At 39.9% G+C, this 19,638-nt stretch overlaps 1 long non-coding RNA gene across 2 annotated transcripts in view; it reads left to right on the forward strand.

Moving 5' to 3' along the window:
• Positions 1-17,373, forward strand: part of LOC136283202 (uncharacterized) — a 19,432-nt gene extending 2,059 nt beyond the window's left edge. For both annotated transcript variants that reach the window (XR_010718628.1, XR_010718627.1), the window contains one exon: positions 16,472-17,373. This is a non-coding gene — a long non-coding RNA (uncharacterized lncRNA). The remainder of the gene's footprint in view (positions 1-16,471) is intronic.
• Positions 17,374-19,638: the final 2,265 nt, after the last annotated feature.

The raw sequence follows: 19,638 nt of genomic DNA on the forward strand, positions 1-19,638 counted from the left end.
CCTTTTTTTTGAGTCTCAGAAATGACTTAGCAAAACTTAAGGAGATGGTTAAAAACAAAACTTCCAAAGAGGTTGAGTTTGTGTTTTCAAAATTGTTGGAAGCTTATCCTGAACTGAGCAAATTCAAAGACAGAAGAAGACTCCAACCAAGGATTGTGTTGATGATGTTAGTCAAAAACTTGTCGATAGCATCAAGAGTGGAAGATCTTGTAATTACTCAGATGTAAACCTTATTTTGGACAATGAACAGACTTGTGTTGAACCTCTACACCTTCTTAACAAGGTTGTTGATGATGCAAGAAAACACGTAATTTATTTTTCCTGCTTGGAAGGACAAGTGTTGAAAAGACTCAAATTGATCATAATTCACAACTAATCAGATGCATACACACCTGACCTTACTTTACAATTAGTAATGATTAATAAACACATGAGTTGGAACCATTCGGCCATGACTTTTCGTTTTGTTGTGACAGTTGTGGGCCACCGTAGGGAACCATTCCTATCAGCTGTGAAATTCAGGAGTGGCTAAACTGACTAAATCTAACTGACTAAAGACAAAAGAAGACTCCAACCAAGGATTGTGTCAATGATGTGAGTCAAAAACTTGTCGATAACATCAAGAGTGGAAGATCTTGTAATTACTCAGATGTAAAACTTATTTTGGACAATGAACAGACTTGTGTTGAACCTCTACACCTTCTCAACAAGGTTGTTGATGTTGCAAGAAAACGTGTAATTTATTTTTCCTGCTTGGAAGGACAAGTGTTGAAAAGACTCAAATAGACCATAATTCACAACTAATCAGAATTCAAACACACCTGACCTTACTATACAATTGCTTATGATTAATAAACGCATGAGTTAGAACCATTCGGCCATGACTTTTGGTTTTGTTGTGACAGTTGTGGGCCACTGTAGCAAACCATTCCTATCAGCTGTGAAATTCAGGAGTGGCTAAACTGACTAAATCTAACTGACTAAAGACAAAAGAAGACTCCAACCAAGGATTGTGTCAATGATGTTAGTCAAAAACTTGTCGATAACATCAAGAGTGGAAGATCTTGTAATTACTCAGATGTAAAACTTATTTTGGACAATGAACAGACTTGTGTTGGACCTCTACACCGTCTTAACAAGGTTGTTGATGTTGCAAGAAAACGCTTTATTTATTTTTTTGGAAGGACAATTGTTGAAAAGACTCAAATAGATCATAAGTCACAACTAATCAGAATGCATACATAACTTTTCTTACTAAACAATTCTTAATGATTAATAGACGCACGAGTTGGAACCATTTGGCCATGACTTTTGGTTTTGTTGTGACAGTTGTGGGCCACTGTAGCGAACCATTCCTATCAGCTGTGAAATTCAGGAGTGGCTAAACTGACTAAATCTAACTGACTAAATCTAACTGACTAAAGACAAAAGAAGACTCCAACCAAGGATTGTGTCGATGGTGTTAGTCAAAAACTTGTCGATAGCATCAAGAGTGGAAGATCTTGTAATTACTCAGATGTAAAACTTATTTTGGACAATGAACAGACTTGTGTTGAACCTCTACACCATCTTAACAAGGTTGTTGATGATGCAAGAAAACGCTTTATTTATTTTTCCTGCTTGGAAGGACAAGTGTTGAAAAGACTCAAATAGATCATAAGTCACAACTAATCAGAATGCGTGCATAACTTACCTTACTATATAATTGTTAATGATTAATAAACACATGAGTTGGAACCATTTGGCCATGACTTTTCGTTTTGTTGTGACAGTTGTGGGTCACCGTAGGGAACCATTCCTGTCAGCGGTGAAATTCAGGAATAGCTAAACTGACTAAATCTTTATGATTTGGTTGTAAAATATAATAAGGTGATGTATTCAACTTTACCCACTCCTTTTTTTTAATGAATAATAAAACTACTGTTCATGTTTGTGATGAGATTCAAGTATTTTTAAATCAGTGTGATGTTAAGTTTTCGCACCCAGTAATTAATTGCTTATTCAACCACTGACAGGTCAAAGTATTATTACCAAAGTAGTATAGTAGTTGGGGGAATGAGTGCAGTAGACAGAAACTCAATGACCTGTTAAAGTTAGTTGCAAGAATATTTGAAATGGATAAGAACCGTTTTTTTCAGTCTCAGAAATGACTTAGCAAAACTTAAGGAGATGGTTAAAAATAAAACTTCCAAAGAGGTTTTTTGGTTGCAAAAATATTATAAGCTGTGATGTTAAGTTTTGACACCATGTAATTAATTTGCTTATTCAACTGTTGACAGGTTTGATGAAAGACCTTTATATTTGCATTTTGTAGTAAGCAAACCTACAGGGTTAAAAAAAAATGCTCAACTCATGTGCCTTTGTTATGCAGTGCTATAAATTATTTTTGTATTACGTTGTTGTGTAAAACAAACTTTTAGGTTTGAAAAAGGGGCAAGTAGACTAGTATCATGTGGTTACATAATAGCACAGGTACTATGGGTGCTGGTAAAAAAAAAAAAGACAACCAAAGGAAAAGGACTAATGTTGAGCAAAAACACTTTTCAACAGGATTCTTCTAGTGGGTGCTATTTGGTAAACAAAGCATTGTCCAATTATGACATCAACTGAGTTAAGTTTGTTTTCCCAGGATCAAATAAGTAACAAGCATAACACAGGATACTTTGTCACTGATCTTGATGACAGTATGGGTAGTGGTACACATTGGGTGGTTATGAACATCATAAGGGATATCGTTGAATATAACAGCACACCATATCAGGATTTGTTAAGTGTATTATGCGGTTACTATTGTTTGCATTGCATGAATGAGTGCAGTAGGAGAGCAATGGAAATTTGCATAATGAAAAAAGCTATCATTTCATACTCGCATATGTTGAGTTGCTTTGCAAATTTAATGAATAACAAGCAGTAGCAGTAGATTTGTTTGATTTGAGTTGTTGACAAATCAGCTGGGAAGGAAAAAATGTCACTTACACAAGGCATCGAAACACGTTTATACATTGCAAGCAGTGCTCCCTTAGATGTTTACGGGGCTGAATGTAAACAATTTGGTGTTTGCATCATAGTTGATGATTTCTTCGAAACTTTGAACTTTACTCCATCACCTTTAATGAGGATCAGAAGAAAACTAAACAATTTAGGATGGTGAATGATGTTTAATTCCATTCATTACAATTGGCACTCACCTCAGTGGTTAAGCACCAGAATGTAAACAGTTTCATTTTGCATGGTATATGATGATTTGTTTGATTGCGGAGCGCATGTCACAACAATGAAAGGTCAAGTTATGGTTAATCACAATATAATGTGAAAGATGAAAAACATCTGAAAACTGAAAATACTTCAACAAACTACTGTTCATCAGCATATTATGCAAGCGTCCGTCAATGATGATCTTTCAAAACAGACTCCCTTTTTCAAGCAATTTGGTGAACATCAATCAGTGATTTCACAAATATTGAACAAGAAGCAAATCCTGTTTCCCATAAAAATTTGCATACGAGTCTGAACAAGATGTAGTTGTGACAGATAACCATATTGTAACACAACACCATTAAAATAAGTGAGTCAAACTTATTAGTTTCTGTATAAATGGTGGGGGGAATGAACCAGTTTTTGAGAACAGCATGTTCACCCATGACAAAAGCTATGAATTAAATGTATGCACATGGGTTTGCATTCAGAATGTGACAACTGGTTACAAACAGGCACCTCAGCTGATTCTACTAAATTATGATATACTGAAAATAAATTTATTTTGAACAAATTCCCAACCCGTTGCGATGGATGTCTTTTTGTACAAAGTGAGAAATAGCTATTTTGATCAAAGAATTCTGTTAGAAAATGATTCGGATATATTTGGATTATGAAGTTACAGCATATTGGAAAGGTTGGTTTATCCTCAAGCACCATCACCATTTTATTGGTAGTTGGCTTATGGCATAGGTACTATAGGTACTGTTAAAAAAAAGACAACCAAAGAAAAAGGATTATTGTTGGGCAAAAACTCACCCCTCAATGGAATTCCTCCAGTGGGTGCAATTATGTAAACAAAGCATTGTCCAATTATGACATCAACTGGGTTAAGTTTGTTTTCCCAGGATCAAATAAGTAACAAGCATGATACAGGATACTATGTTACTGATCTTGATGACAGTATGAGTAGTGGTACACATTGGGTAGTTATGAACATCAGAAGAGATATCATTGAATATTTCGATAGTTTTGGTCTCAATTGTCTGAAAGAGGTTATTAGGGTGTCCAGTAGATTAAATCTCAATTATGTAAATAACAGTACACCATATCAGGATTTGTCTAGTGTATTATGTGGTTACTATTGTTTGCATTACATGAATGAGCGCAGTAGGAGAAAGACACATCATAACATCATAAAAGTATTTTCCATACTGATTATGCTTATAATGTGAAATTCATTAAACAGTATTTTATTTAAGCATATATCATGATGGGTATATTCAGTGGAAATCATAGCAAAATAGATACAACTATAGAAGGTGTTGACAGTCCAGCAGGGCCACTAGTATCAAAAGGGGATAAGGGTGATACCGGTTTAAAGGGAGACAAAGATGATAGAGATCAAAAAGGAGATATTGGTGCATAGAGGGCTAAGGGAGATAAGGGTGACAAAGGAGATACTGGAGCATAGGGGCCACCTGGTAGTAATGGGGATGGGTCTCAGGGCCCTAAGGGTGATAAAGGAGATACCAGAGTACAGGGTCCACATGGGCCATCTGGTAGTGGTGGTTCTGTAGACCTTTCAACTGTGTTACTATTAGATGGAAGTCAGAAAATGACAGGTAATTTGGATATGAACATTAAAAAGGTTATTAATCTTAGTGACCCACTAGGTGCAACAGATGCCAGCAATAAAAAGTATGTTGATACCATTGTGAACAATATTCTGAAAGGCTCTGAGACTTTCCAAGGTGATATAAACATGAATAACAACCATATTAAGAATGTGCATACATCTACTTCAAATAATGGTGCTGTTAATAAGGCATTTAGTGAGACAACATGCAAAAAAAAATTGATGACAATGAGGAAGTGGTGGTAGATGGGATGCTGATGGTAAGACCATTTATGACCTGAGTAGAGCACAATATGATGATGAAGCTGTAACCTTGAGGCAGATGAAATACATCACAGATAAGAATATACATATGGATAACTTATTACCACAAACATTGAAAAGCAGATTATTAATAACAGATTGTGACAGCAATGATAATAGTGATAAGGATGTGGTAAATAAGAAATATGTTGACAGTACAACCTCTACTTTAGATGTATCAAAAGGTCTTGATATGAAAGGCAATAAGGTGATTAATGTAGCAGACCCAACTAGTGCAACAGATAAAAACAATGAAAGTCATACTGATACTAAAACATGCAATTATTTGAAAACCGGTGGTACAAGAGTGGTGAATGGTAATTTGAATATGAACAGCAGAAGTATAATTAATGTCAAACAGGTACAAGCACATGAAAGCACACATGCAGCTAATGTGAGTTTTTTTAAACAACCATCAGTAACAGTAATGCAATCATCACCACCAATTATCAGAAGTATGTTAATGATAGATTAAATCTGTCTGTTGGTAGTACAGACTTGAAAAATACATTTACATATATCACAAATAAAATCGGCTGTTCAGTGATGTGGATGACATTACAGGGGTTAAATTCATTAATCAAGACTTTCATCAGTTCTATAAAAAATTTTATGAACTGAAACTCCATTTGGATTCCAGCAAAGGATATTACTCATCTCATGTTGGGTTAAACGTGAATGAACTTAAAACTGGTGAATATACAGCAGTCTTTGAATTATTATTCCCCTCTGCATCTATTGACCATTATTCAGTTGACATATCAGACACAAGTAGTATTGAGACAATTTCTAGGGTATCAATTAATAAATTTGCAGATCACACAAGATCATTGGTTCATATACACAAGTACAATAATGTAACACCTAACTGATTTGATATTGAAAAATAGGTCAGATGTGGCTTATACACATTTGGTCATACAAATAGTTTATGGCATCTCAAGGTATCCTAATGGTGTTCCAATGAGCATGTGGGATAAAAGGTATGAAAGGAATAGTGGCACCCTTAATTTTCTGACATTTATTAAAATGAGCAAAGAGTTGAAAATACTAGATGTGGTTAATGATGATAATCCTATCACCAAGAAAATCTTTGATGATAAAGCTGAAAGTTTTTATTATTACTGCAACAACCTTTCACATAACAATGCTATTACAGTAGGACCAGTTACAAGTGGAGCCAATGTTTTAATTTCAAATAGCACGCATTTTCCTTTTGACACAATTCATGGTAATATTACTTTCAATGTATCTGCTCTTCATGAAACCCATTTCAAAGATGGATACAAAGGTCCAGCCAATAACATAAATCTGAATCCTTCTGGTGTTAGTTCAAATATCAATTTTGTTCATATTGAAGACACAACTGGTAAATGATGATGGAAAGACTGCAATGGCTACGTGAGCTATAGCGAAAATATAGCTGACGTGACGCAAAACGCTCTCACTCACTCCCAGCATAAAATCAATGGGAAGTGAGTTTTTTCGAACTGTTATAGAGGGTCATAGCCAAGGACAGTACACAAGTGACTAAAACCCACTTTTTTTATTTAGTTCGATCGCCGAAAACATTTGCATTTAGTCGAAGGGTTTTCTCAGAAGAATTCGTCTAAGATCGATTGAAAGTGAGTAAGTTTGATCTGTTTCGCCGGAGATCGTTGAATAGAGTGATAGCCGAGAAAACTGAAATGATTGGAATCTATCAATTTTGATTGGCAACGCGAGAAAAGAATATTTTATTTATGTTAGGTCACGATGAACTGATAAAGGTATATGCAGACAAACGTTGAACAATCACTAACCTGCAGAAGCAGACTCATCAGGTGCATCAGATACCAGCAATAAAAGTATGTTAATACTATTGTGGACGATATTCTGAAACTTACCCTTGGAGAGAAACAGATCTTTTGCCAGTCTTTCGCACTTGACGGAGTCAAATTGTGTTGTCCAGCTCTTACTTTAAATTTCCGTCGCTTACTATTTATGATACGTTTCTTGCATTCTGCAATTTCATCAAAGGGCGGTGATGTATTCGGTGCCATTGAGATAGTGATAACTATCTGAGGTACCTCACTAATACAGATAGACAGTTTCAACTTTGTCCAACCACTAGAAATAAAGTTCTTTCACTTCTTAACAAACTCAACAAGTCAAAGGCAACTGGCCTATCTGGTAGGCTCGTTCGGGAATGCGCAGACCTCATTTGCATACCTATTTGCAATATCTTTAACCAATCAATAAATCAGGGGTATTTTTCCTGACGATTGCAAATGCGCACGAGTAACTCCACTTTTCAAACTAGGCGATAGAAACGGTGTAAACAATTATCGTCCAATTTCCGTGATCTCAGTCGAAGCCAAAGTGTTTGAAAGAATTGTCTATGATCAGTTATATGCCCATTTAGAAGAGAACAGTATCATCTGTGAATATTAATCAGGTTTTCGCGCTACTCATTCAACTGTTACGGCCCTCCTTGAAGCCACTGACTCTTGGGCGTATAATATTGATTGTGGAAAAACCAACGCTGTCGTTTTTCTTGATTTAAAAAAGGCCTTCGACACAGTTGATCACGAGATCCTCTAATCCAAGTTAAGCCACCACGGCATATGTGGAAATGCGTCTAAATGGTTTAAGTTATACTTAGAGAATCGCACAGAAATGTGCTCCATCAACTGGTCGTTATCTAATAACCATCCATTAACCTGTGGAGTCCCCTAGGAGACGATTCTCGGGCCACTGCTATTCCGGTTGTATATCACTGATCTTCCGAATTGTTTATCCAAATGTTAACCGAGGATGTACGCCGACGACACCCACCTTACGTATGCGGGTAATTATGTAGACAATCTTCAGTTATATTTAAATCAAGACTCAGAAATTGTTCTCAAATGGTTGAGAGCGGACAAACTTACGCTAAATAGGATTAAAACCGAGTTTATGCTCATCGGTTCAAGGCAGAGATTAAGTACTCTCGCAGCTTCTCCGACGATTACAATTTATGACAATCAAATTACCCAGGTCACCACCGCAAAATCACTTGGAATGACCATCGATAACAAACTCGATTGGCGCAGTCACATCGATAAACTTACAAAGAAAGTCGCTTCTGGCACTGGGGCTATAAAACGAATAAGGCACCTTGTCCCTCAAGCGACTTTGCTTCTAATATATCAAGCTCTGATTCAGCCACATTTTGACTATTTTAATTTTGTTTGGGGAAACTGCGGAATAACTTTGCAGAACAAGGTACAGAAACTACAAAACAGAGCAGCCCGTGTTTTGACTAATTCAAATTATGACGCCGATGCTGGTCACTTGTTTGAGCTCCTGAGATGGAAAAACCCAGCTTCCCAGCCGCAAATACAAAATGCCATAATGGTTTATAAGTCTCTGCACGGTTTAGCTCCAAATTATTTATGTTCTAAATTTTAAAGGCGAGGAACTGCGTATAACCTAAGAAGCTCTAAGAGACTCTGAGAATAAGCTTAATGTTCCTTGATGTTCCTCCTGAATTTTTTTATTGCCGAAGAATTGTCCGTGGGTATCTATCTATCTATCTGTCTATTTGTCTGTTTGTCTGTCTGTCTATCTATCTGTCTTCTACACACTATGCAGTTGTAGATTTGTTTTCTGATGACTTGCAGTCCCTTGGTGAGACAGAAACGTTTCCCTTGCTCCATTGTGCATCACCTTGTGGTGACAGTCTCTGATTATGAGCCTTGTGAGATGGTGATCAAATGGCAACCATGCGGGAAACTTAGCTGATTCCGGTAGAGACGAGTTGCAGAGTCTTCCTTTGCACCTCAAGATTCCATTCATGTCCCTGATTACTCCCAACTGAGCACGTTGTTGTTTGAGGTTTCGATTCAGCAGCAAAGACTTCTGAGACTCCAATATCCGCAACGATTCCCTGAACAACACTTCTTCACTGTTAAGACTTCCAGGGCCAACAGGACTAACAGGCTTTGAGGACCGTGCCGTAGTGTTGTTCACAAGGCGTATGACATAGGCAGTTATTCTACACAGTTTAGAGAAACCACTGTAGTGTTCAGTTTCTGACATTTGCTATAACTACTTCAGGTGCTTTTGTCACAAGGAGTGTGGCTGATTCTTTTAGGTCTCGTACTGCTTGCAATTTTATTTCCTTCACGCACTCTGGTGGTGGCTGAATCATTTCAGATACATCTCCTATTTCTCCTGCTTCGTCTTGACTTGACATCCATGTGGGTCCATTCCACCAAAGAGTGCTGCTTACTAGAGACAAGGGATTCACTCCTCTTGATGCTAGGTCCGCTGGATTTTCCACGCCCAGAACATGAGCCCATATATCAGTCGGCAAGAGTTGTCTGATTTCTGCTACTCTGTGTTTGACGAACTGCTTCCGTTCTTTATCCTTCCTCTTAATTCAGTATAGAACATTCTTCGAGTCTGTCCAGCAACGGACACAGTCAACAACGAGGCATTGTTCCAGTGCTGTCTTGATCCGTGCAGTCAACCTTGCCAGTATTAACTTAGCTAAGAGCCCCAACCTCGGAATGGTCTGCTTCTTTAAGTGGGCGACACGTGTTTTTAGTGCAATCAATCGGACTTGAGTACTGGTTCGGGATTTGATTACCGAGTAGATCACCGCTGCATAGGCTGAGGATGAGGCGTCACCGAAAGCCTCCAGCTCATATACAAGTTTCTTAGTGTCGGGTTCGGAAGTGACACATCTGGGGAGCTGAATGGCATTCACCTGCCCTAACTCTGAGATCAACTTCATCCATCGAGTTTTCAGTTCAAGTTCTGCATCCCAGTGGTTGTCTGCCTTGCAGATGTCTAGCAGAAGAATCTTCATCTGTACAATAATTGGTGAGATCAAGCTCATAGGATCATAAAAACTTGCTATCACTTTGAGTACATTCCATTCTGTGGGTATTAGACCTTGTGCGCTTTCTACATGTGTCTGAAACTTGAACAACAACTCATCTGTGAAATAGTTTCAATTAGTTCCCGGAACCTTCTGTTCAGTGTTGACATCCCTCTCTCCAAGATCACCGACCATGATTCTATGGTATTTCTCATCATCTTCATCAAGCTGATTTCCCTTTTCTGTTTGGATACTGAATTCTCTCTGAGATTCCATTTCCTTGATCTTCTCCATTAGGGGCCTTGAGTTGGTCAGCCATTTGCGCCAGGTAAATCCTCCACGAGCCATTCTGTCTCTTGACTTGAGATAGAGTTGGTATGCCTTGTCCACATCCTTGAGTCTTTATCTCGCATCATCTACATACAACGAGCGAAGCATCTGATTGACCAATTCAGGGTCTCGCCTTTCATAGCTGGTGATGTGCTTGAGGAGAGTTGCATTCAAAAGAAAGGGACTCCAAATACAACTCGAGTAACTCTGTATTCCACGATCTTAGGTTACACTGAATTTATATCGTCCACCCACAGAAAATGCAGAATGTTTCTGTCCTCCTTGACGGCTTTCGCGAGGAAGGCTTTCTCTATGTCAGCAACTAGTGCAATTGGCTGGACTCTGAATCTTATGGGAATTTCTAGGATGTCAAGAGCTAGGGGTGGTCCAGTATGGAGGCAATCATTTAATGCTGGCCCATTTCCTCTTGCTGATGCATTATACACAATGCGAAGCTTAGTTGTTGACTCTTCTACTCTCACGACGCAGTGATGGGGAAGGTAATGTATCTGATGACAAGGCTGGGCTTTCTCGGATTTCATTTTGTCTATGTTACAAAGTTTCGGGTTTGAATGAACAGCACTGTCAAAACAATCGAGGAACGCTTGCCACTCCGTCGGTCAACCATTGAATCTTTTCGTTACCGATTTCGGTAATTTGGCGCGAATGTCGACGTTCGAAGCTGCAGTCGCTCCATTTCAGAGTAGTCCAGATTGGGGACTTAAGCTTACGTTTCCAGTTGAAGTGCTCGGGGTAGAAGTGATCGGTGTATTAATCTGCAGAAATTTCGGAGTCGAATCGATGCGAACCACGGCTCACGTGATTTCCTCGGTGATTTCGCTTGCTTCAGCAACTTCATGTATGATAGATTCTTCTTCATTTTCATCATCTACGAGTTCCCAAATCTCGCTATCGAGGCTTTTCAAAGTGTCGAGCTTTTACCTGAGTGTAATCTTTTGTTGCGAGAGTTTATCCTGTAGCGACGGCGCGAAATTGGCGATCGAATCTTCAACTTGCGCGAGGAGTTTGCTTGACATGTGCACGATGACCTCCGCGGATTTTCCTCTATTTCTTGAGTACCTCAGCCATTGTTGTCCCAAAATCCGGCTCGAAGGACCATGTAATGAATTTATTCCGTTTTCCGACTTACAACAACTGGCTTAGTGAATCCGACCGAGTTTAAACTAGAATTTCAGAGTTTGTTCCATGAACGCAACGAAAACATACACGCACCAAAACAACTCCGACCGAGTAAAATGAAATAAAAAATCAATAAGTCAATGTCAACGACTTTCACACAGCACTTGGATTCGCTACCGTCTACTTTAAAAAAAAAATGTGTTTTTTTTATTTATCTCGTTGCAGTACTTTTATCACAATGACATTGCTAATGTTGCTTCTTTTAATTTCTTGAGGGCAGGGGGCAATTGATGGCTCGTAGGATGGATTTTCAGAAACCTAAGTAAGGAGAATACACGGCCCCTTCGAGCTCGTGTTTATGCCAGTATTTGTAAGAGGTTTCGCACTGTTCACGCAACAGGATATCGGCCGGCTCAGGGAAGGGCTTGAACTTCATTAAAAATGATGAATTTTTGTTATTAAAATACGGTGAAAACTACAATTGGTAGGATTTTCACACGATAAGGAAAGCGCAAATGTAGTCTTGTGGAAAGACAAGGAGTATGAGTACATCTCATCGCCCGAAGATCGCCACCTTGACGTGGTGGGGGTGCTTGCGCGCTCCAATGAGCCCGAGAACTATGCTGGCTGGACCTCTCGAGGTCCTGGTAGGGACACCCATGCCAGACAGGTCAAAGGTTAGGGGCCAGACAAAGAGCAATCTACCGGCCCTCCAGGTTTGGGGGTTTTGCATAGGGCTAACAACCCTATCATGTAAAAATCTTTTGTTACGGAAACAGCAACGTGTAACTTACAAGAATCATCTGTGCAGAAAGAGCCTCCGGAATCCATGCCATGGGCAACAGTGAATGCCGAGAGTGAAAACACCAGAAAATCTGCAGGTAATAGGATTCGAATGACTGACAGTGGCCAAAGCCGAAAGGAAGCCGCTGTCGTGACAACGGGAGCCGTCAGCGCAAAAACAACTACACTGATTGGCTTTTGGAATGTGCGAAAAATGTATGAGCAAGGTAGGGTGGCGCAGGTCATTGCTAAAATGAAGCGTTACAAACTTAATATCTTAGGCGTAAGTGAGAGTAGATGGACAAAAACTGGGAGAATGAAGACAACAACAGGAGAGACAGTTCTCTACTCTGGGAGAGAGGATGATTTACATCATGAGGGGGTTGCAATCATCACGAAGAAAGGGATGGAAAAGTACTTAATGGAGTGGAAACCAGTAAACAGCAGGATTATTCAAGCACGATTAAAGGGCAGGCAGACTAACTTATCCATCATACAGTGCTATGCACCTACAAATGACAGCAACGACAGAGATAAAGAGGCCTTCTATGAGCAGCTGCAAGCAACATTTGAGAACGTCCATTGTAGAGACCTCCTGCTGGTGATGGGTGATCTTAACGCCAAGGTGGGCTCAGACAATTTGAATTTTGAAAGAGTCATGGGAAGAGAAGGATGTGGAGTGCAGAATGACAATGGAGAGAGGCTGGTAGAATGGTGTGCATTTAATAACATGATCATCGGTGGAACCTTATTCCCGCATCGCAGCATTCATAAACGCACCTGGACATCCCCAAATGGGCGGGATCAAAACCAAATAGACCAACTAATGGTTAACAGCATGTGGCGCCGCTCCCTGCTTGACGTAAGAGTAAGAAGAGGGGCTGATGCAAGCAGCGATCACCATCTTGTGACTGCAAAGGTGAGAAACTGAGAGCAGCTGGACCAAACAAACAACGCACTCCTAGATATGACATCAGCAGATTACAAGACCAAAGGACTAAGAAAGCTTTTGTCCTACAGCTGAGGAACAGGTTCCAAGTCTTGAGTAACATAGACGAGCAAAGCATTGATGAAGAGGAAGACACTGTAAATCATCAGTGGAAGCAAGTGAAGAATATATTTGATGAAGCAAGTAAAACCTGTCTGGGGATGCAAAAGACGAGAAAGAAGAAAGAATGGATTACACCAGACACGTGGCAGGCTATCGAGGAGAGACGCCAGCTGAAGAAGAAGATAAATGACAGCAAATCAGCCAGACTTCGAGAGAAGTATAGAGCGGCTTACACAGAAACCAACAGGCGTGTCAAAAGAAAGATCAGAACAGATAAGAGAGCGTATATGGAAGATCTAGCAAAAGAAGCAGAGGAAGCGGCACAAAAGGGAGAGCAGAGAAATGTCTATAAAGTCACTAAACTGATCTGTGGAAAATATAATGGCAATAGAAATGTCCCCATACGAGATAAACAAGGACAGCTCCTCACCTCTGAAAAGACCAAGAAGCACGTTGGGTAGAGCATTTCAATGAAGTTCTCAACAGACCACCACCAGAAGAGGAGCCTGATATACCAGAAGCTGAGGAGGACTTAAGTGTTGACACCGGACCACCAAAGAAAGAAGAGATCATTGCAGCCATAATTCTCTAAAAAACCACAAGGCACCTGGCAAAGACCGCCTCAATGCTGAACTTTTCAAGGCAGACGCTGTGACTACGGCAAGCATATTGCAGCCACTTTTCAACACCATATGGGACAGAAGGAAAATTCCTGACGATTGGAATAAGGGCCTCATCATCAAGATACCAAAGAAAGGAGCTCTGTCTGACTGTAACAACTGGCGCGGCATTACACTATTATCCACCCCTGGCAAGATCTTAGCGAAGGTCATCATGAAGCGCTTATCACTGGCTGTGGACCATAGACTTCGTGAAGAACAGGCAGGTTTCAGGAGAGGAAGGGGCTATATTGATCATATTTTCACACTGGGAAATATTATTGAACAGAGTACCGAATGGCAGCAAACTCTCTATATCAACTTTGTAGATTTCGCCAAGGCCTTTGACAGTGTGCACCGGCACAGCCTCTGGAAGTTATTACGAGCATATGGAATCCCCTTCCACCTTGTTAAGATCATCAAAAGCTTCTATGACAACTTTACCTGCTGTGTTGGTGATGGTGACATCTTATTTGAAGTTCACACTGGTGTCAGGCAGGGGTGTGTAATGTCTAAATTTCTTTTCAACCTTGTTGTGGACTGGATCATGCATCGCACCACTGAAGATCAGGTCAGGGGAATCAGATGGACACCTTTCTCCTACCTGGAAGACCTGGACTACGCAGACGCTCTAGCCTTACTATCACACACCCACACCCACATACAAGAGAAGACGCATCGCCTCAACACCTTTGCAAAGCAAGTTGGCCTGAACATCAGCAGCAAGAAGACTGAAATTTTGGCACTGAACGCTACCAACACACGACCAGTCCAGATTGATAACGAAGAGCTTCCTTACACAGACAGATTTACCTACCTCGGCAGTATCATCAGTAGAGATGGAGGAACTGACCTGGACATCCAGAGCCGTCTCAACAAGGCCAGAAATTCGCTCAATATGATGAATAAGGAATGGCGTTCTTCCACCTATAGTACTCGTACCAAGCTGAAGCTCTATCATAGTTGCGTCCTTACAACCCTCCTGTATGGCTCAGATTGTTGGCGCTTAACGGAGAAGGATCTATCAAAACTCTCCACTTTTCACACCAAAAGTCTTCGGCGTATTTTACGCATCTTCTGGCCTAATGTCATTTCCAACAAAGATCTTTTTTAACGGTGTGGAACCGAACCAATGGCTACCGTCCTGATGAGGAGACGCTGGAGGTGGATTGGCCATGTCACCCGCCAAGAAGCTTCCATTGCAAAAACTGCTATGCATTGGACGCCAGAAGGGAAACGCAAGCGGGGTCGCCCCAAGATCACATGGCGACGGACAGTTGAGAAGGAAATAAAGGAGATGGGGAAGACCTGGGAGGGCATCAAGTTCATGGCAAGGGATCGCCAGATGTGGTGGGAACACGTTGCTGCCCTACATGCCTGTTAGGCGTAAAGGACATGAGAGAGTGAGATGAGTACATCTCAAGCACGTGAAATAAACAGCAATAAGGAGCTCACCTTTTTTCGCTTGCGAAATTTCAGACGAAAAGAATGTTGAACAATCGTGTACGGTTTGGGAACAGGCCCCTTAATCAGCATTCTTTTTAGCTAAATTCATTGGTTATCTTCCCCTGGTTGGACTAGTGGTATGTTTTCGTAATAAGCGTCTTAGAAGCCGGTACGGAGCATAGGGCCGGCGACATTGAAGAGTAAAACCTTCTCAATTTTGACGATCAAAACACGTCCATTTTGGCCATACAGCTACTTTTGTTGGAAAGTATTGTATCATTCTTGTAGCTAACATCATTTGGCGCTCCGGCCACGCAATAAGTCCGTCCTTTCTTCTAGGTTTCTCCTTTCTCCACCATTGTTGCCGACGTGTCTTCACAGTTTTCTACGTCACAGCTATGTAACATGATCGTATTGGCCACGCACTGAATGGACGCACCTTTTGGTCCCCAAACCGTACTTTCAATGCGCAAAACAATTGTCATGGAGAACTCTCTAGGCGCTAAGGTCGCTTATTTCTTATTTTAAATACAGCTATCAACCAGAAAATGCCAAAAAAAAATTTGGCGTCTGAGGCACTTTGAATGTTTAATCTCCATTTGCACAGAATATGTGGTTTTTCTGACTCCAGCTTATAAAAGTTACAAAATTTAACGTGTACATATACCTCCAATTTACTTCCAGTGTCATCAAACATCTTTGCCTTACCAGAAAGTTACCTAAAAAACACTTATTGCAAATGATAGTGAGTTGTTTATCTGACATCTTGATGCCCTTTTGCAGACAAACAAAGATAATGTAATGTCCATAGGTATACGCTGTCCTAGGGTCTCAAACACTGATCGATTTATTGAGAAGACACCTTTCCCAACAAACCTTGTCGTTCGAAGTTAATCACTCAGCAGCCTTTCAGTGTATCAACTGTCCTCATGTTTTAAGGCTTTGGTTTCTCCCTGTTTAGCTTCCATGGTTCTTCGTGATATTATCGATATTATATGTGTTACATAAGTGCATAACTGAATGCGATAAGGTGACTCATCTTTCCTTTTGTTTTTTTCCTTTTCCACTGATAACAGCTTCGATTGATGATGGAGAGTCATTGTTCATTCAGCTACAAACTATGGCCACTGGAGAAGGCTTTGACTTGGACGAAGTGTATATTGTTCGTACAATCATGATTTTATGTAACATTCCATTCCTCAACAGAGCATTATAGACAGCATTTGGGCTTTGCTCTAATTGTTTAACTTTTATATACAGCTGCTTCGAGAAGGTTTTGAAAAAAAGAAAAATAAGTGCAAATGGCAATCCCAAAATGAATTGTGGTTAGTTTCTAGGTCAAGGATTTCAGGGAAATCAAAGGAAACATCACTGTTAGGACGAGGCATCATGGGTTTGATGAATTAATTTTTTTATTTGACATATTAATGCTCACTGATTACTGGATGCTCTGAGTACCTTTCAAGAGTGTTGCATGCACTGCTGTTTTTTTCCCCATACGTTCCTGCAAAAGCTATATTTACAAGACATACAGTATAAAGACAGCAAAGCAATATTGTCTAGATCTGTTGCAGGCCCTTACCTAATGCATGGGGTAATACTGTTCTTAGTGTTAGCACCTTTTTTGGGATGAAATTCCCAAAATACTCTCATCAGTGTATGATCATTTGATTTGTATGATTTGTAGTCTCCATAAGTATCACTAGAATATGAGCAGATACAATTTGAAATGTACATTTGACATGCTGGCAGGGATTGGACTCCTTTGACAGTGGTGTTATTCACGGGTTTTCTGTTGTTTGTCGAAAGAGGTTAGCTGGAGAAAGCAATATTTTTATTTTGTTGACAAATTACTTCTCTTGTATGTATGACTATTTAACTCCAATGCCTCTTGTGGTTCTTAGTTTAATGAGAGGAGTTTTATATGTAACTGTGTCAGCTGCTAAGGGCTGTTTAATGAGTGTACATCAAATAAACAATTGAAGCATCAAGGACTATGTTTGCATTGTTTCGGCCTCAAGAAGTGCTCTCTTTTGACATTATAGGGTCTAAATCAGTCACCCTTTGGGGTCATTGTTTACCAAATGTACAAGTACGAAATGAAGCAAGTGTGGCCATTTATATCATACCACTAATTTTAGTCGTTTTCAAAGGGCTCTTTTACATTATTTATGTCCAAAACAGCTCCTATCAAGAGTGTCGTTTCAGACCCTATGATCCCGATGACGCCATTAAACTACGCTAATTCGAACCATAAATGGAGCTAAATTGGTCTTAAATAGCAGCCTCTCTGAGGCATGAGTTGCCTCCAGAACGGCTTATTTCGCTATCCAATCTCATCATTTCGATCCTTTTAAAAGCCAAAACTACCCCTCATGTTTCCAAAACAGCCCCCTTATGTCGTAGTTTTGACAACCCTAAACAAGGCCATTTCTGCCCGTCTTACTGGGGCCAAAAAAACTCATTTCCCGAAGGGCCGAATTAGCCCCAAGAATAGTTCTGTATTTTACTCAACGAAACAGCCCCATTTTGGGGGCTGAAACAAATCTTTTCGATTTACAGTGCAGTTATGGCGGCAGTGGAGGCAAAGTAGGTGTCACACTGAAAACTAATTTTCAGTGTGAAAAACCGATTAGAAAGGCAAACCTATGTGCTTTGTTCTCCTACAGGATTGATCCGGCTGAATATGCAAAGCAAAAATTTCTCAAACCAGAGTTTTGTGGAAAGACAAGCATGGCAATATGTGCCATATTTGATGATCGGCGCTGTGAAAAAAGGGCCTTTGAGGGCTGAAGTGATTTCCGCTCGGAAAAGGTTTATTTTGAAAAACCAAGGTTGTCTCGATTACTTTCAGACTCAGATTCATGGGCAAAGTTTGAAAGTAGTCAATTGCTCGAACAGCAATGCACCGAACCACCTTAAGACTGACTGCGTCTTAATTTGTATTTATAATCATCTTTTGCCGTCGCCTCGTTAGAGCAACTAAGGAAGTCGCCATCGCGAAGTTCTGACTTCAGAGTTAGCTTCGAACAAGGGTATGCGCGTAGGGTTGCTATAATTATGATCTCAGTTAAAAGCGTATATTTCTCCTAACTGATCAGTTTTAGTAAGCTTCGATGTTTCCCTTTCACTGTAACTACGATTAATTTTGCAGTTTTTTTTTAAATCAAACATTGGTCTAAAGGACATCTTTAACTATCATGTGTGCGGCCCACGCGTATTGTCTCAAACGTTAGAGCACACTCGCACTCATCTTAACAAACGACCGTGAGTTAATCAGGTCGCCATGAAGATGATATGTCTGTTTTGGCCACTGCCTTGATTCTCCTACAGTTGACACTTAACATGAGCACTGGGTCAGCTATTATTGACTGTGTTCTAGTTGTATAGCTCATAGCGGATGTCAGTAGAAACAGGTACCAATGGTAAGGATTTCAAACAGGCTAAAGAATGTTTGTTTGTTACTCAGAGTAGTAATTAAAGAGCTGAAATTCTATGGGGCATGTTTAACCGGATATTATAGGTTCATAGAAGAGTGAGCGTTATTTGACTTATTTATGGCAAAGGAAAAAAGGTAAGAAAAAAAGATGCAACTCTCTAATACTTTTTTTGTTATGGGAAAAAGCTGAAAGGAAAAATTGTCCAATTTCTACTTAAACTGTCCTAGTGGTGCACAAGGATCTGGTGTGTGTAAACATCCAACTGTTAATCTCGGTTCACCACAAAAGTTTGACTTCGAGTTCTTTCCCATGACATTCCTTTTCAGACTAGCTGATAAAAGGAAGAGGAGTATGGAAATGTGAAAATACGATGTTTTCGACGAACTTCTAGCACAGCCGGCCAACAAATTATGCACATTTTCGAAAATTCCACGATGAATATGCGCAAAAAGCGGACTAAATAAAAAATTTCCATCGCCAACTTATAGTTGACGCCTGAATTGAGCTCTGTTAAGCTTTTACATGATTTCTGATATCATGAAACGACATTCAGGAGAAAAAAGTCTTCATCCCCATCTAGAAAAATACAGCCGCGGAAAGGTGCCTCTTCGCTTCCCTTCTCTCTTTTCTTCGCCGTGCCTTCATAAGTACAGATCAGTCATATAACGACGAATTGTAATATAGATAACGAGTGTTTTTTGTTGTTGTATAAAATTAATCTAATCTGAACTCTTCTCAAATCACTGCGTGAATAATGTCGGTCGTTGTTCTTTCGTGTTTAAATGTTTCAAGGTGTCAAAAAC

The sequence above is a fragment of the Pocillopora verrucosa genome, chromosome 8, assembly GCF_036669915.1.
Source record: "Pocillopora verrucosa isolate sample1 chromosome 8, ASM3666991v2, whole genome shotgun sequence".
NCBI classification, from domain to species: Eukaryota; Metazoa; Cnidaria; class Anthozoa; order Scleractinia; family Pocilloporidae; genus Pocillopora; species Pocillopora verrucosa.